The 19,094-nt window shown below is 34.9% G+C and overlaps 1 pseudogene; it reads right to left on the bottom strand.

The window, feature by feature from the left end:
• Window positions 1–17,342: 17,342 nt before the first annotated feature.
• Window positions 17,343–18,084, bottom strand: LOC100723236 (small ribosomal subunit protein eS6-like; annotated as a pseudogene).
• Window positions 18,085–19,094: the final 1,010 nt, after the last annotated feature.

Below are 19,094 nucleotides of genomic sequence, written 5' to 3'. Positions count from 1 at the left end.
GACGAAGGTGACTGTTAAATATGAAGTTTTATTGTCCATTAAATCTTTAGACCCCATTCTGAGATGGCTTAACCTTAATCTGGGGATCTTTCAGTCTGTGATCAGCCCATAAAATGAACAACCCCCCAAAATCACATAACTAAGGCTCAGTCACCAGAAATTCATTTACACTCTCTCATACATGCATTGTAGTTTTACTAGGTTGTAAATCTCAGAATGCTCCATAATCTTTAAGTTCATATTGCTTTTAAAAATCTTTAAAAAGTACATACATTTTTCCTCTTAATAATTACTAAAAGTGTTATTTCTGGTAGTTGTTTTACAAAGAGGAATTCTAGAACACAGGCATATAAATCATTTTAATTCCATTGCTTCGAAGAATAATTAAGAATCCAAACCAGAATATATGCATAGACACACACACACACACACACACACACACACACACACACACAGGTACACTGCACATGAATACTGAGGAAACCATTAATGTGTGTTCTCTATGTGAAGTTTAGATAATCTCTTTTATTTTTGTTCTTTCTTTCAGCAGATTTCGACTCCATTAAATTATCATTTAAAAGGATTTTGTTTCCCAAGTTTGTATTTTGAGTGAGACACATGGAATTCTCTGTACAATTCCTATTTCCTTGATACTGCCAAGTGGCCTTCACTGTTTTCCTGTTGATTGGTTTTGAGAGGTAGCCAACATCTGCCAAATTACAGAGTCATGAGCAAAAGACTGACCTAAGAATACTGTGCTCAGCCCAGTGGATTTTCTTATGTAAAGCACTTAGCAGACATTGTCAAGCAGAAATGCACTTAGGTAGTGTATCTCCCGTTCTTACAAGCATAATAGCACATTTGATAACAGAATAATTCCAGAACAAACAGTATAGAAAACAAATTAAAGATTCTGGTATTGAGGACTGAATCTATATAAGAATAAACTGTTTGTTTTGTTTCTTTCTGGTTGACATAATTCTTATTTTACAAACTTAGCTGGTTATGCACATAAAACAACAGATTTTAAATTTTTCTTAAGTAATTAAATCTCACTACAAGAAGTGATGTGGCCTGGCCAGAACTAGGAGATTCAATGTCAGTAATGTTATTTTAATTTTGGGCATTGGACACAGACAGACTGAAAGGTTAAGAAGTGTTCAGAGAAATGCTTTCTTGGTTTAAATCCAAGTGATTCACTAGTGACCCTCTGTTTCAGCACATTGGTTTTCTTTTTACACTCAGGATTCTGCTAAGGTCAACACTGGGAGTGTTTGTAAGAGCTGTGAGCTTATAAAAGCACTCCTATGAAGCTTCCAGGATCTAGCAGCCCTCTTCAGCTGTGAGCTCTGTGAACATGTAGATTGTTTTGTTCACTAGTGTGTCCCCGGCATCTGGACAAGCATCTAGTGCATAGGATATGCTAATACATATATTACATGAATTCATGTCTGAATAACACTGTCAAGAAGAAGAGTGTTTTTGCCATTCAGTTCTTGAGGGTTGCCTCTTTCTTTCTCACTCCTTCAGATATTTATTCCTTCTTAGATTCAATAATTTCTTCAAAAATACACTCTACTTTTACAATTGATAACTACATGTGGGAATAATTATATTATAAAGAATATTTTCTCTAAAGTGGTTTCTCTCTTTTTTCCTTTTTATTTTGGAAAATGAGACAAAAGCAAAATATTTTTCTGCTTCCTGTAACTACCACCCAGTCAAGCTTGGGTAAGTTAGATGCTCAACATTATAGCTTGTACATGATGATAACTCACTTAAATCTCATTTCTACCCATCTTCTGTTCTCTGCTTATCAGATATCATATGTGATTTTAATCCTTTTGTAAATCTATTGGTTTCTTTTATTTTATGGTTGCAGTTTAACAATTAGAAGATTTCTGAGGCTAGTAAACAATCATTTTTCGATGACAATATTACTTTTTTGTGATTGTTTTGTCTTTTGTCTTTTTTTCTTTTCCAAAGCAAAACAGAAAAAAGGATAAAAATAGTACAGAATTTCAAAACAAAACATTAAGAAATCAATACTATTTAATATGCTGCATATTGTTATCTTAGAAGTAGTTATTCAGGTTATAAGATACATGCATAAAAATGATCAAACAATGACTGCACGAACTGTTCTTTTTGATGAACTGAGATTAGTAGTATAATTATCTATCTTTCATGCATATACATACATACAGTTATATGTGTATACCTACATACATACAATCTTTTCCTTTCTTCCTTTTCTCCTTTCCCCTATCCCACTTGTTCTTTCCTTTTGAGCAATTTCTTTCCCTTTCATTACTATAGTATCTATCTAAATATTAAAATACAAACACTAAATCTCCTGGAGGACAAAGTAGATAGAAGTTTTGAAGACACAGGGATAGGCAAAGAGTTCATGAACAAAATGCAAACCACATGGGAAGTACTTCAAAGGATCAACAATTGGGATCTCATCTTATTAAAAAGTTTTTGCACTTCAAAAGAAATCACTGACACAGTGAAAAGAAAATCCACGGAATGGAATTTTAGCCTGCTCTCTCAGACAAAGGACTTCTATCTAGAACATATAAAGAATTGAAAACATCAGGCCTCCCAATTTCAAAGGCCCAATCTAAAAATGGGTGTCTGAGATGAACACACATTTATCAGCTGAAGAAATACAAATGGCAAATAAATACATGAAGAAATGTTTTGTCTTGTTTTTGAACTATTCATCAGAATTTATTCTTGGTTGTAAAGTTCACATAATGAATTTTAACTAGTATGAAAAACAATAAAACAGAAATTTGAATTATATAGTTAATCTGAAGCTATACATTGTTTAATGAATGTTTGTTTTGGTTTTACACATATGTGTGTATGCACATACGTGTGAATACTGTGTTATTTTAAAATGTGTTATTTAAAAATATATACTAGTTGTGATTGGATTTGGTTTGTCTTCTAAAGACTCACGTGCTAGAGGCTTGGTTTGCAGTCTATAGTGTCAATGGGATCTGGTGGAGCCTTCATGAAGTGGGGTCTAGTTGCATGTAGTTGGTTCATTGAGAGTATATTTTTTTATGCTACTAAGACAAAGTACCTGACAGTGACTACATAAAGAAGAGATAATTGGCTGGGCTTATGGTTTCAGATGGTTCAGTCCATTGCCGGATACTTCCAGGGTAGGAATAGTGTGGCAGAGGAAAGCCACTCACCTCACTGTGGCCAGGAAGCAGAGAACAGAAGAAGAGTGTGAGGAAGAAATAGAGAAATATACCCTCCAAAGCCCACAGAGATTCACCTCCACATGGGCCCCTTCTCCAACTAGGAAAATCAGTGGACTAATCCACTCACGTCTATAGTGTCCCTATGAAATGACCACCTAGCTAAGAGTCTCTTAATCTAGTAAAGCTGATCATTCATATTAACTGGCAGAGGAGGTACAGCCTTATAGGATAGATCTAGCACTTTGCCCCTTCTTCTTTCTCTTTGATTTCTGGTTGCCACGAGAGGAACAGGCTTCCCATGCTATGCCCATGCATCTTGATGTACTGCCTTACCACACACTCAAAGTGACAGGCAATGGACTGAAACCTCTTGAACCATGCTGGTTATGACACACTCCTGAAATCCCAACAGTTAGGATGCTGAGGCAGGAGGATTTCTAATTCAAGGAAAAAGTAAAAAACTGAAGTTTCTGAAGCTATGAACCAAACATTTTTTTTCTCATTTTATTTTTTCAGAGTTTTTTTTTGTCACAATGATGAAAAGCTAACACCATGGTTCAATGAATTTGAAAATCAATGTTCTATATTATATAGAAATATTTATTAATAAATCCATTAAACCTTACTATTACCTATCGTGTGTGTTTTTATGAATTTTATATATGTCTATACATTTAAGTTATTTTTAAAATAACTGCAGTAGTATGCAGACTGCCATTTTTCTTAATTTTTATAAGCAGAATGTTTGAAACAAAAGAAAATCTTCACCTCTTGTGTTTTAGTAAATACCCGTCTGCCAAGCATCTGGGTACCTCCCTTTAACATTTTTCACTTCCTGATTTTAGGAAATCATTTGATAAATAAAAGACTAACTTCTTGTCATAGTTGATGCTAATTATAAATGCTTTCACAATTTTAATTTTAAGCCTAAATTAATATCATTACCACTTCAGTTTGGAGGCCAAAACAATATTGCAGCTTATTTATTTAATTCAGAAAAATATTTTTCCATATCTTAGATATCATCTGAGTACTCCTGTGGGCATAGATTTTAATTTTAAAATCATATCAGTTTACTTCATTTTAAAACTACAAATTAAGTCTCAGCTGAATTTTCAAGAATTTGTATTGAAGTGGGTTCAGATGTGTTAGGTGTAAGATGCAAGGAGATGGAATAAATATTACCTGGAGGAGATTTTACTTTATTTCTATCTGTCTACCTGACTAAGCTATAGTAGACTCTGACTCATATATAAAGAGACTTTATGTATAGATTTATCTTTCTCCCTTTCAAAATACCACTTTATAGATAGACATCTCTCTCTCTCCAAATATATATATATTTCTAAGTTGTAAAAACTGGAATCTAGGATAATTCCTCCAGTTCTCATTTACAGAGTAGGCCTTGGGGAATTAGGAGGTGAGGCTATGTCCTTTCCTAGCCTACAGAGTATTTAAACTATTCGTGCCAGTTGTGTTCGAAGACAAATCCTAAACCTCGGAGTCTTTACAAATGATGGTATGACTCATTCCATTTTAGACTTCTTTACCTTCTTCAAGTGATGCTGGTTAACTTTTGAGGGAGGAGCGTCAAGGATGACTCTCAGATTGTCAATTTGGGTTTCTGCAAGGATATCATTTGTTGATATCCATCTATTCAGATGTCCAAATGGAGCTGTCATTAGAAAGCTGATGGGAGCTCTATAGGTCAACCTAGAGGTCAATTCTCAGGGATCTTAGCTCTTCCTCCAGTCCAAAAATGAGCCATAGTTTAGGCTTACCACTTTCTTAGCTGCTTTCTCATGACTTGATTTGGAAATGAAGCAGAATGAGACTTTCTTTCTGAGCACCTGAGAAATGTTATTGTTATCATTTTTTTTGAAGTACAACTAGCCCTACAGGAATGTGGTCACAGGGCCAGCTGGAACAGAGTCAATTGAAATCTCCTTAGGAAGGCAGGTTCTTGGATTCCTCCAGGTTGATCCAGTCTGAAACTCTATGCTGGGAACCCGGGAATCTCTGTTCTAACAAGACTCCTGGTGGTTCTGAGGTAATTAGAGTTTGAAAATCGCTGTCCTGGATAATTCATGAAGAAACTACTGTAGACTCCTTAGTGATTGATTCGTCATCCTCTTAGTCAAGCACACGATTTTAGAGTGCATGCAGTTCCCTGCAGAGCTAGGAATGGAGAAGAATGCCACTATTAGCTTCCAGTCTCTCATCCTTGAGACAGTACAGGCATGATTTCCACACACATTCAGCAGATACCTGCTCGTGGAATGGAATCACGTTCCATACTTGCTGAACTTTAACAATTTATTATTTATTTTTAGAAAAACTGATCTGAAACATACCTGCATTCTATTTTAAATATAATTAATTTTGCACGTTTATTTTTATTATATTCACTAATGTCCTCCCATAGTCATACAGGAAATTAAATGTTGCTTTAAATTCAAATGTTTAGATTTCAGGCTCTATGAAAAAAGATGTCTCCCCTAACTTTGCAAGTTAAGGGTACGAGTGGTACATTTGTGTGTCAGAACTGTGCATGATAATTGATCTTACTATGAAAAGAAAATAAACAGAAAAATTAGCTACTGTAGAAATAAGCTAGGTAGTTAGCAGATAAATAGATGTGTTAATAGTGAGTTTTTGACAAAAAAACTGATGTCCTGTTTTTTAATGAGATTTTGTGGTCCCTTCCTCATTGTAGAGATACTCTGCACTCTGGATTTCTTGGCTTGATAGAAATGAAATTAAAATTTTTCATATAATCAGAGGAAACAAGTTGTTGCACTTTGGAGATAAACCTAAATAAATTATATTTTTGCGAACTATTTTTGTAAAGTGTGAATGGACTACATGTTTGAAAAGCAACCTAAAAATCTGCATTTTAATACAACTCTTTGAGGTTTGAGAACAATTAATCTGAACTAGCACAATATGGTTTGAAACACTCGGAGGCAAAAATAGCCCTTTGAGGGGAACAGAGAATGGCCTTACTGTAGTGTGAGATTCCAGGAAGCTGAAAGGTTGAGATTGTTTCCAGAAATAAAAGAGAAGCCCTGCTTGGTGGTTCTTGTCTGTAATGCCAGCACTTGAGAGGCTGAAGCAGGAGAACTGCCTGGAGTTTGAGGCCAGCCTGGGTTACGTAGTGAGTACAGGGCCAGCCTGAACTGTGTAGTGAGATCCTACCTCAAAAACAAACAAAACAATGCAAGCATAAAGAGAACTATACCTTTTTAGGGCCAAGCACCAAGATCTTCAGTAGGATGACTCCCTGAATGGCTGTAACCAGTGTGTCTAGAGTTAAAAACTTTAGAAGTGCTTATATTAAAGATCTTTTACTGACCACTGGTTCTTGCTTTGTCCAAGTCAAAGACAAGGATTTGATTTGTTGTGAAATTAAAACCTCCATTTGGCCCAGCAAAGACCTGCAATGACCCATGGAAATAAGTGTCTAAATGCCTAGGATCCCTGATACCGTTGGTTGGATCTACTGTGTGTGTTTTCATTCGCTCCTTGAAGTTTCTAATAAAATTAGGTTTAGTGAGTATCTACATAATAAGTGACATGTCATTGTCCATTTTCCTTTTTTACTTTCCCTTTGCTCTACTGATATTTGTTGGATGTAACTTACCTCATGTTGTTTGCTTTCATATTCTTGTGTGAAGATTTTCACCTGGGGACATCTAATCTAGAGACTATGAGCTTTTAATTTTGGTTATTTATTGACTGAAGTTGTTTGACTTTTATCCAAAATTTGAAAAACCAAAAGAGAGTTCACTCTTTTTTTACTGTTGGAATAAATATGAAAGCTTTTTTTAAACTGTAAAAACTTTTTATTTTAAATTGTATTTTAAAAAGTAAAATAGAAGCTCATAACCAAATAATAGGAGAATAACAGTAGTCAATACATTCCATATTTTCATCTTCGAAATAGTTCCTCAGAGTATAAATATGGGCATAAAAATTCTCTAATAATATTAGCATGAACCTTCCTTTTCAATGAACTGAGACAATAACAGCACAGCTATCTTGCATTTGCTCTTTTCCCTTTCTTTCCCATTCCACCATTGTAGTTCCTTCCACTTTTAAATAATTTCTTCCCAATTCACAATATCTATTGTACATTTTAGTCTTTATTTGCTCTTTAATTTCTCACACAAAGGAGACAATATGATGTTAACACATGTGAATCTGACTTATTTCACTTATGAGTATGGTCTCAAGTTGCATCCATTTATTTATAAAAATCTGAAGTCCATCCTTCTTTAAGGGTAAATAGTACTCCACTGCATAAAAATCACATCTTTTTTGTTCATTTCTCAGTTGATCACATTTGGGTTATTTCCAAGATTAAGCCATTAAAAATTGTGTTGCTATTAAGATGGGTGCATATTGCTGTGCTATAATGTTTTTAACTCTTCTTGGAAGATACACAGAAGGGAAATAGCTGGGCTGAATGGGAATTCTAACCTTAACTTTTTGGGGAATCTGAATACTGATATCCACAGTGATTGCACCAGTCTACATTCCCACCAACAGCTGAAAAAAGTACTTTTTTCTCTACAGCCCCACCAACATTTGTTATTGGTTGATATCTTGATGATCGCCATTCTTCCGGGATGAGATGGAAACTCAGTGTTGTTTTAACTTGCATCTCTTGAATGACAAGAGATGAACATTTTTTCATATATTTATTTTCCATTTGTATTTATTCATCTCTGATGCCCATTTTTGGATTGGGAATTTGAACTTGGAAGTCTGAGTTATTTCAGTGCTTTACATGTTCTATGTGTAAGTCCCCTGCCTGAGGGACAATTGGCTAAAATTTTTCCTACTCTATGAGTTTTCTTTTCACTATTCTGGTGATTTCTTTCAGTGAGCAAAAACATTTCAGTAAGATGAGATCCCAGTTGTTGATTCTTTGAAGTATTTTCTGTGGAGTTTGCGTTTTGTTTATAAACTCTGTGTACATCTATGTCCTCAAGATTTCTATCTACTTTCTCTTCTGGGAGATTGTTTCTGCTTTAATATTTAGATTTTTTACTTTAGTACATGATGATAGACATAATTCTAATTTTACTTTTTGGCATATGGAAAGCTAGTGTTTCCAGGACATTTTTCCAGTGAATATGTTTGGCTCATTTGTCAAACAGAAGGTGTTGAGTGTGTTTATAGTTGTATCTTCAACTTCTAATCTAGTCCACTGATCCTTAGGTCTGTTTTTTGCCTGTTCCATGCTGATTTCATAACATGTACTATAATTTCAAGTCAGGAATTATAATGCATCCTGCCTTCTCTTTGTTGCCCAAGATTGCCTTTGCTATTCTATTTCTCCTCTGCTTACAAATGAATTTCTGGAATGTTTCGTCTAATTCTGTGATATATGCTAATGATATTTGGATTGGAATTGCATCGAATCTGTGTAAAAATTTTAGGAGTATGGCCATTTTTACTATGTTGATTTTTCTTATCCATGTATAAGGCATATTTTTCCATTTTCTGATATCCGCTTTAAAATCCTTTTTTAGGGTACTGTAATTTTCAGTATGCAGATATTTCAACCTTTGCCAGATAGACTCCTAAATATTTCTTTTAACTATTTTGGATGTTATTTTTAAGAGTGTGGTTTCCTTTATTTTTCGGTGAGCTTAATATTTGTGTACAGGAAGGCTATTGATTTTTGAGTGCCGACTTTGTATCCAGATATACTACTGAATAATTAATAAATCTAGAAGTCTTTTGGTGGAGCTTTTGGGGTCTTCTATGTAGAATATAATGTCATCAGTGAGTAATGATAATTTAATGACTTATTCCTTTTCTCTCTCTCTCTCTCTCCCTCTTTCTCTCTGTCATTACTCTGGCTAGTTTTTCCGAAACTATATTGATTAGGAGTGGTTATACTGGGCATCTTTGTCTTGTTTTTGATTTGAGAGTGAATGGTTTCAGTTTTTGTCCATTTATTATATTATTAGCTAATGGTTTGTCATAGATAATTATTATCAGATTGAAGTAGAGACCATCTATTCTGATTTTCTGCAAGGTTTTTTAAGTCATGAATGAGCATTGGACTTTATTGAAAGATTTTTCAACATCTGTTTTGATGATCATGTGATTTTTGTTGTTGGCTCTGTTGATTTGGTATATTACATCTATTGATTTATGTATGTTGGACAATCCATATATTCCTGGTATGAATCCCACTTGGTCATGTCTATGATCTTTTTGACGGTTTGATGCATTTTGTTTGCTGGTATCTTATTGAGGACTTTTGCATTGATGTTCATTATGTAAATTGGCCTGTAGTTCTCTTTTTCGTAGAGTTTCTCTCTGGTTTTGGTATCAGGGTAATACTTACCTCCAGAAATGAATTAGGAAGTGTTGCTTCCCTTTTAATTTCATGAAAGAATTTGAAGAGTGTTGGCAATAAAACTCTAAATTTCTTATAGACTTCAAGTGGGAATCCATAAGTAGCTTGGCTTTTTTTGTTGTTGGTAAATTTTTAAATTATGTTTTCAATTTCATTAATCAACATTGGGTTATTCAGAATTTTTATATCTTCTTGATTTGGTTTTGGTAATTCAAACATATCTAGGAATCTGTCCACTTCTTCTGTGTTTTTCATTCTATGGAAGTAGAGATTTTTGAAGTAGGTATTGATGATTTTCTGAATTTCCACAGAATCTGTAGTTAGTTGTTTTATTGTTTTCATTCCTCATTGAATGAATTTGAGTTTTTCTTTCTTTTTTTTGACTAGGAGTTTATCAATTTTATTTATTCTTTTAAGTAAGTAATTCTTTGATTCATTAAGTCTTTGTACTGTTTTCTTAGTCTCAGTTACATTATTTCTCCTTTTTATTGGCTTTGAGCTTCACTTGTTCTTTTTATAAAAGCTTGAAGTGCAGCACTAGGTTTTTTATTCATGCCCATTCTATTTTCCTGAAGTGAGAATTCACTGCTATAAATTGTCCACTTAGACTTCTTTCATTCTGTTCCATAGATTACAATATATTGTGTTAACATTTTTATTTGACTGTAGATATTGTTTAATTTTCTCTTTAATTTTAACTGTGACCCATTGGTTGTTCAGGGGGGTATTATTTAATTTCCATGTGTTTATGTAGCTTCTTCAGTTTTTGTCATTAACTTCCCATTCTGTGGCATAATAGACAGTATGCATGGAATAATTTCAATTTCTTTGCATTTACTTAAGCATATTCTGTGGGTTAATATATGATCTATTTTAGAGAATGTCCCATGGGTAGCTGAGAATGAATGCATATTCTAATGTTGCCTGGTGGGACATTCTGTAAACATCTATTAAGTCTACATGAATATGAAATCTTATAGGAATAGTTATTTAACAATTTGATCTTAATGCTAGTTTTTATTAATTTATAATTAGAGAGAATACAATTTTATTATTTTAAGCAAAAACTTCATGCACCTGTTGAATACACTTCTGTGACTTACATCTAGATGTCCTACCAAATCACCTGCAATCATGGGTGGGGCTTTTACAGAGGTGACTGAATCTAGAGTGCATGATTGATTCATGGCGCAATGCTACGATTAAGGGTGTTAGGACTGATTAGTAAATCAGTCCACTGACTGATTTGACACTGCCCTAATCCTGGTAGCCTAGACACAATGTAAGGGGCAAAAAAAGCCTTGTCTCTTCTCTTACTTGCTCTGCTGTCTTCTGATTCCCATGAACTGTTTTCTGCAGTATCCCTCTGCCATGCCACCCTGTGTTGGAGCCATTCAGTTAGGAATGGAAACCTCAACACACTGTGAGATAAATAATCTCTTCCCTTTTAACTTTGAGTGGCTTGTAATTGTCTCAGCAATCAGAGAAAAGTAACCAGGACATACACAAAATTGTACTGGACAGTATGGAAGATATGGTAACTGAAAGGTTTTGGCCCAGACAGGACACTGTAGCCAGGAAAGCCACAACCGGAAGCAGGAAGCCCCATCTTGTCCTGCCCCTAGGAAGTTACCTGTGACGCCATCTTCCCGCCCCTGGGAATTTACATATGGCGCCAAACCTAGGACCAATGGGCTACCTGTGTATCCCTAATGCCCGCCTTAGGTTCCACCCCAAACCGAGGCTATTTACAGGCCCCCACGCCACGTGTCCGCCGGAGAGATCGCCGGATGCCAGCGGTGGGGTGCCGGTCATCTCTCTCCGTGTTCTCAGAATAAAGGCCGCTTTTTATTTTATATTTCTCATCTTTTGTTAATATTTTTCATCTTTTGGAAATAACTCTATCAGTAACACTGACTTATAAGTTCATACCACCCACCAAGAAAAAAGGATGTTTGCTTCAGATAATGTACAAGTGCAGGACTCACATGTGTTGTGCTGTGAAATTCCTCTACAAGGACATAGGGTAAATTGTAAATATGACTTTGGCTTTGAAAGGATATAAAAACTAGTCCATTGCCTAGAGAACAAGTAAAAAAGCAATGATGATGAATAAATGTAAATATTATGAAATGAATGTGTTAATAAAATGACAGTTTAAGGGAATAAAACTAAAATGAAAACCAGTTTTCTCAGAAAAATTGTCTTGCTTTGATATAGAGCCAGATCAAAAAGTGAGTGCTTTTAAACCTTTAAAATCTGGAAGTAAATAAACTAGCACTATTTAATTTCTTTGTGCTATATTTAAAACAATACCAGGATATTCAAATGAGATTAATGCTAACAATGGGTAATAGACCCCAGCTCCATTTGGTGGCTGATTCAGCACAGCTAAGCAGCTATTTTTTTTTTTTTTTCTCTAGAGGACAATGGAAATAGTGTATTGTGGAGTAAGCAAAATAAATAGCTCCTAGTTCTTTGCTTTACTAAATTAATCCTCTCTGCAAAGCACAAGGTGACTCCCAGAGCTGTTAATGGGATGCAGCACATTTACCCTCATGTCACTGCTGAGAACAAGTCTGCTTAGCAGTGACCAAAAGTCATCTTGTTGATTGATTTTGCTAATTGAAGTACTTAACACTTCTCTAGATGCTTTGGGCAAAAGAATAAACTATTCACTTGTGTTCTGATCACAATAATAATTCCCATCTTAAGTAAAGTGACACCTTTTAATCTTTCTATTTTTCCTGTCCTAATCCTTGCCATTTCCCTGTACACCACTGAATTAGTTTTAGTCCAGGCATGAGTCCCTTATGCAAACACAAAAAACAGAAAACTAATTGAGACTGTATAGTACTTGACCCAAGAGACTTTGAAATTAGCATTAGCATCCTTGGCTTCATAGCTTGGGAGTGAAAAGAGTCTAGTCTTTTATTTCTGAAGTTGTCACAGGCCTTTGTGATATGCCTTGGGTCCTATGCCACTCCTCCTCCTTCCTGTTCCTCGGCCTCATCCCTATTTACAAAGGAGTCAGATTTATTTAGGGCCTAAGTTTCTTATTTGTAATTTAATATACCTTTTAGCATTACACTGTCATTTGTAAATGTTCAGGATGCCACTTCCTTAGATAAGATCTTTTTAAAAAATCTTCCTGGAGAATTTGACTCTCCCTAAAAATTAGAAATCCTTTTAAAACTGCCAGTAAATTGTCGTCATCTTACTACCCAGATGGCAGAGTGGGAGAAGAAAGGAAGAAGTAACAAAATAAACCACGATTCCAGAGGGCTGGGCTGGGTGAACCCGAAGGATGGCGACAGTGAAAGTGGAAAAGGCTTGATGGGTGTGGCCAGAAGGAACAGTGGTTACTTACTGAAAGCAGTTTAGAGCTGTCAGAATTAAGAGCTTCCACATGTCAGGTTCTAAGCTCCTGTTCCCCAAAAAGCGTAACGTGGAGCCAAGTAACAATATGTCAGAGCCAGTGTAAGGCTAGGAGAAGAGGAAGAAGACCTTGCAACTAACGCGTGTCACATGTTTTTCCCAGATTCAGTTACAGAAATGTTAAATGATATGACCAAACTGAAAGTCTGAAGTCTGAAAAACTCTGACCCTCCAACCACAATGGGCTCACTCCCTGTATTGTGGACTCCAAATAACACATCCTAATTTCCTCTCCTTTCTGGAATCTACTTTCTTCCCAAGCTGTTAGCCATGCAGCCCGAAGGCTACCCTCCCTCAGCTGTCAGCCTCGATGAGGGATGGCTTGCTTAAGAGAGACTCCAAATTTATGTCCTATTTTCAAAGGGATCCACCTCCAGGGACCAATGGATGTATGGTATAAATGTTTTGAAAGCCCTTGTTTAGTAAACACTCCACTTTCCATGCTTATGACAGCTCTCATAGTTTGTTACAATAGTTTAGTTGTACTTTTCATTTTTAATCTCTTTAGAATTGGCTTTCTACAATATAATATAAAGACTAATTTCTTTCTGACCCCTATTCCGTTCTAGCCCTGTTCACTGCTTCACTGAAAGGCAGTACAACCTCTATTTTATATCGTTATCGTGTCCATTCCTGTAGAAGTTTGTTTTGAAGTTCTGTGATTTTCTTTCATTGCATTTTATGTGTGTCTCCATTTCAGTACGAAGCTGCTCGATTACTATAGCTAATAAGCCTTGATATATGGCAGGCAAATTGAATTCTCTTTTTCTTTCTTCAGTGGTTTCTGACTGTCCGAAATATTTACACTTACAAAAAATTTGGGAATAAACTTTTCAAGTTTCATTAAAAATTCTATTGGGATTTGACAGCAATTAATTTAATTTGGAAATGCAGATGGAAAGAATTTTATTACATTGTCTTACTGCTTATTGACATAATATGTCTCTTCATTAATTTAGGATTTATTCCATGTTTTTAAATTGGCTTTCTAGTTTTCTCCATACGGATTTAATATTTTTGTGAGATTTATTCTTTCATTGCTTATGCTTTTTGAGCTACTATAAATCATTCTACTTGTCATATTCTTTTATTTTGGTACTGATAATTATAAATAAAGCTATTGATTTTATATTTATTAACCTGGATGAGTTTCATAATTAATTCTAATTGCTGTAGATTATTTTGGAATTTTTTGTATTTATTTTTCTTATTCCTTTGCATAAGATCAAAATCCAAGTGTAATGATTTCTACAAGTGGAGATAGCTTGCATCCACCCCTGCTTTTTTTTGTTTTGTTTTGTTTTTACTGATTTTGAAGGGATTCCTTAATATATTTTTTCATTTATCATGTATTTTTTTTATTTTAAGAAGAATAAAACTAAACAAAATAAAACAGAATAAAGCCATCTGTATTTTTAAGAAAAGTTTTGTAAATATTTTTAGCCCATTAAGAAAATGACCTTATTTATGTCAATAAGAGAATGAATATTGAATGTCATTGATGTTATGTTTATTGCAATGATGTTTGGCTTTATTCTCTTATTGGTTAAAGCAATAAATTATATTAATAAGTTCTTCTAATGTCAGACCTACATAGATTTCCTGGAAGAAGTCCAACATGATAAATTGTCCCTTTATAAATATTGTTGTCACAGTTTAGCTTTGGTTTTTGATGTGTGTGCTTTGGAGTCTCCCTGCAGAAATAGTTTAGATCCTCATCAAAATTTGGTTCTCAAAGATTGATGCTGAAATAGTTCAGAAATCAGTAAATCAAGAGCAAACTATGATAAAGACTGACTTTGGTGTTTGGTGTTTGATATTTAGGTTTCCTAACATTCTCTTCCCCTTTGGCTCCATATCTGATCAAGCTAAAAATAAAGTATGACTGCTTCTTCCTCTGTAGAAAGTAGGACACATAAGCCTTGTAAACTCCAACCTGTTTGTGAGATTCTTATTGCCACATCACCCCAAATGAAGCACCCAAACTAGTCTTTCCCAGTTCTCTCAAGCCCTTCTTGGACCAATTTGGGAGGACTCCCGAGCCTTTTCCTAAAACTCCATTATATGTGTAGTCAGTCTAGTATCCTGATGATATTTGGTAGCTGCCACAAATTTTAGGGAGGGGTCCATTGCACATCCGTAGTTTGGTCATAAAATAATGCATTACTTAATAAGATTGGACCATAACTTCATTTCATCGCCTTGCCTAGTTTAAGCAACAGGGTTTTTCTAGACTCACTGAATGAGCTGAAAAATAGTAGTAGTTGTTTTTTTTAAAAGAGAAATGCTTATGTGCAATTAGATTAAACCCCCCCCCCTTTTTTTTACTTTTTAAAACAACTCACCTATAAAAGCTGCATAGGAATGTTTATAAGCATTTAAAAATCTATTGATTAAAATTCTTGAATTATTCAAAGGTGGATCAGGTTTTAATTCTTTTTATTTGCCTTTAAATAATGAAGAAAAAGTCCAGATTTTCTAGTTGATAAAGTGAGGTGGTGTTAGTGGCAGTGAGAAGAAGATGTGGGGTTAAAGACGATAACAGACTCTGAAATTTAAAGGCCTTGTAATTTGAGGGAAGAGAGATGAATATTTTTTCAGGTATATTCACATACAATAATATTCACCCCTTTGAAATATACAATTCAATGGTTAACAGTGTTATGTGAAAACAACTAATACTTAATTTTAAGTTCAAAAGTATTTAAAAAACTTTCCCAGCTTTTATAGGTATAATTGACAAAAGATTTAGATATTTATGATGGACAATTTAATGTTTTGCTACTTCTATACATTGTGAAATGATTATCAGTTATTCTCCTAAGACATTTAAACTATACAAGGCAGAATTATTATTAGTAGTAGTAGTGGTATTTTGAATTTTTGAGACAAGGTTTTGCCATGTAGTTCAGGTTGTCCTTAATCACTATGTAGTCTAGATTGGCCTCAAACTTGCAATAGTTCTCCTGCGTCTACCTCCCAAGAGTTGGGATTACAATTGTATGCCGCCATTTCTGGCAAACGCATTGTTATTAAATCTACCTTTTTTCACTTCCCAAGAAAGCACAATGCCCAACCCTTGACTTCAAGGAAACAGTAGTAAGGAAAACATGCCAGAGATGGGGTCAGGAGCCAGATGGAGTCCCCAGGGTCACACTCCTATGTCTCACTTTCTGCAAGTAGGACTCACCTTTTAATAGGTCTATTAAAAGCTATAAACTCATCAATGGGTTAAACAACTAATATGGTTACTGCACTCAGAATCTGATCACCTCTCCAGGAGTCTCAATCTTAGTCAAGTTGACAATCAAGATTAATTAGTATACTCCACATCCTAACAAGGCTTGTAATTGTCCCTCTTTCTAGTCACTGCTATCTTAGTGGTAATAAAGAGATACTTCATTTTGGTTTGCATTTTCTGAACGACCCCTGATCTTTGAGTGTTTATATATTTTCTTTATAGAAATTTATACTGAAATTCTCCTATTCAAGATTTCATATATGATTTTTAAAAAGTCCTTGGTGATATTCGAGCACAGAAGCTTTACATTTTGTTGAAAACCAATTTACCTATTTTCCTTTTTGCTGCTTGTGTATTTGGTGTAATATCTAAGAAACCATTGCCCCATTCAAATGGTTCAAGTTCATTCTTTTGCATATAACTATCTAGATGTATAAGCAAATATTCATTTAGGATCTTAGAAACATGTGGCCATAGATGCAAAGATTTATTTCTGGACCCTAAATTGCATCTCATTGGTTTATGTGACTAATCTTGGACAAATACCACACAGATAGTTATTGTAGCTTTGTGATAGGTTTTTGAATTGGTATACATGAGTCTTTCAGATTGGTTCTTCTTTCTGAAAATCATTTTGCCTATATGGTTCCCTTATATTTCAATATAAATCTGACCATCATCTCATGAATTTCTTTGAAAGAGGAAGTTGAGATCTTGATAGTGATTATCAGTATACCATTTGAGGAGTATTGTTGTCTTAATGATAACATGTCTTTTGCTACATGTATGTAATACGTATTCCTTAATTTTTTTCAAAGATGTTTTAACCATACAATTCATACATTTTTTTTTTTTTTGTCTTTTTCCTTTTTATCGATACCAGGGATCGAACTCACGACTGCCTGCTTGCAAGGCAGGCGCTTATGCCGCTGAGCTAAATCCCCAGCCCCCCACCTTTTTTTTTGTCTTTTTCCTTTTTATCGACAATTCATACATTTAAATTAAATTTATTCTTACATATTTTTGAGGCCCAATCTAATTTATTTGTTACTTAAGCATTTTATTTTTGACTGGACTCAGAAGTAGAAGCTCTCAGAGAGGAAAGCCTACGTCTCTTGGCAATTTGTTCGTGGCATTTTTCTTTAGCTTTCTTCATTCTCTTGGTGAGAAGTTTAACATATTCTGCAGCTTCTTCATGAGTTTTCTTAGTACCCTGCTTCTTCAGAGCAATACGGCAGCGTTTGTGTTGGAGGATACGTGGGGCAACAAGACTCTGAATCTTGGGGGCTTTAGTCTTGGGTTTCTTACCTTCGAGGGCTTTCGGACAACGTATTAGCGAACATCGTTTTCTGCAGAGAGATTAAAAAGTTTGCAGGTTTTGCTTGTTCTTTTGGGCCCCAGATGAGGAGGCTCAGTAGTATCAGTCAATCCAGGAATATCTTTCTCTCCTTTTTTTTTTTTTTTTTACAATAACCAAGTTGAGAATGTCAGATTTGCATCCACAAAGCAACCTCGGCCAGATTTACCCTTTCTCTCTCTGGTTCTCCTTGGTCTGTAACAGGAATGCCCCTTGCTCAGTAGCAAGCAAACTGGCCTTGAGTCAAGAGGCCCTGCTTCATGGGGAAACCCTGTTTGCTGTTCCCACCACTGATTCGGACCATGTAACCCTTTCAGTCTTCACCCAGAGTCAGCAGCAATGTCTGTGGCCATGCCTTCTCATAGAATGTACGAAGTTTACGTTCATCACCCACCTCAACGAGTTTCTGGCAGCCAGTAGCTGGGAAGGAGACATTCAGCTTCATCTTGAAGCAACTAAACGCCCTCTAGGCCCCACGAAAAAGAGGCCTACATATTTTATTTTTAATGCTATCATAAACTGAATTATTTTCTTAATGTTAGTTTTGAATTGCTCATTGGTAGCCCATAAGAAGTACAATTAATCTTTGAATGTTGAGGGTATGTTTCATTGCCTTGGTTTTTAGTAGATTTTCAGGGTATCCATACAGATCATGTTATGTGAAGATAAAGATAGTTTTACTTTTTTTTCAAACTGCGTTCCTTTTCTGTATTATATTTTGTAGAAAACTATATATTCAATACTGTGGCACTGTTTTTAATCATCAAACAGCTTACTAACATAATCAAGCCACGATTAGCATTTCTGTATCTTATGCCACAGCATACAGTACAAAAATAAATACTGTAGAAAATCACTGCTGTGCAGTATGTGTTCTCTGCACGATCCAAAATATTTGGTGGCTCCAAAATCTCTTTAAAATTTAGCAGCTTGTCAAAAATTCCATCCATGTTTTATTTAAAATGAAAATCTTTTAGCATAGAGTTAGACTTCTAGAAAAATCAATATATTACAGCTGTGAAGTTGTAGGAGGGCATATTTGAACATTTTGTTGCAGTGTAGCAGGTACATAAAGTATCAGATTTAAAATTTTAAAGGGTAACAATGTGGCCTTGGTATTCAGAAGAAAGATCCAATTACATATAATTAAGGTTAACCAATGGGCACTCAATGTTACCATGATTGCTAAGTTTAAAACTGTTTCATAATAAGACATCATTAATCATATTTAAACATTTTTTCATGCAAGATGATAAAATATTAAGTAAAATTAATTGCACAAATTGTTTAGTATGTCCATAAAAGTCATCCAAACTCAATTTTATTGTATACTCACAAGAGAAATCAATAGTGAAATAATTCAGGGAAGCACGGAGAAACCGTGCAGGGGCCTGGGAATAGGAGGAAGGCAATCCTGCCTTGTACCTGTATCTCCAAGTCCACTGTTGTAAAATT

Source organism: Cavia porcellus, unplaced genomic scaffold (assembly GCF_034190915.1).
Source record: "Cavia porcellus strain 051 isolate PalLab524CR breed Dunkin Hartley unplaced genomic scaffold, mCavPor4.1 scaffold_10, whole genome shotgun sequence".
In the NCBI taxonomy this organism is placed as follows: Eukaryota; Metazoa; Chordata; class Mammalia; order Rodentia; family Caviidae; genus Cavia; species Cavia porcellus.
This window is presented reverse-complemented; position numbering and strand designations above follow the sequence as displayed.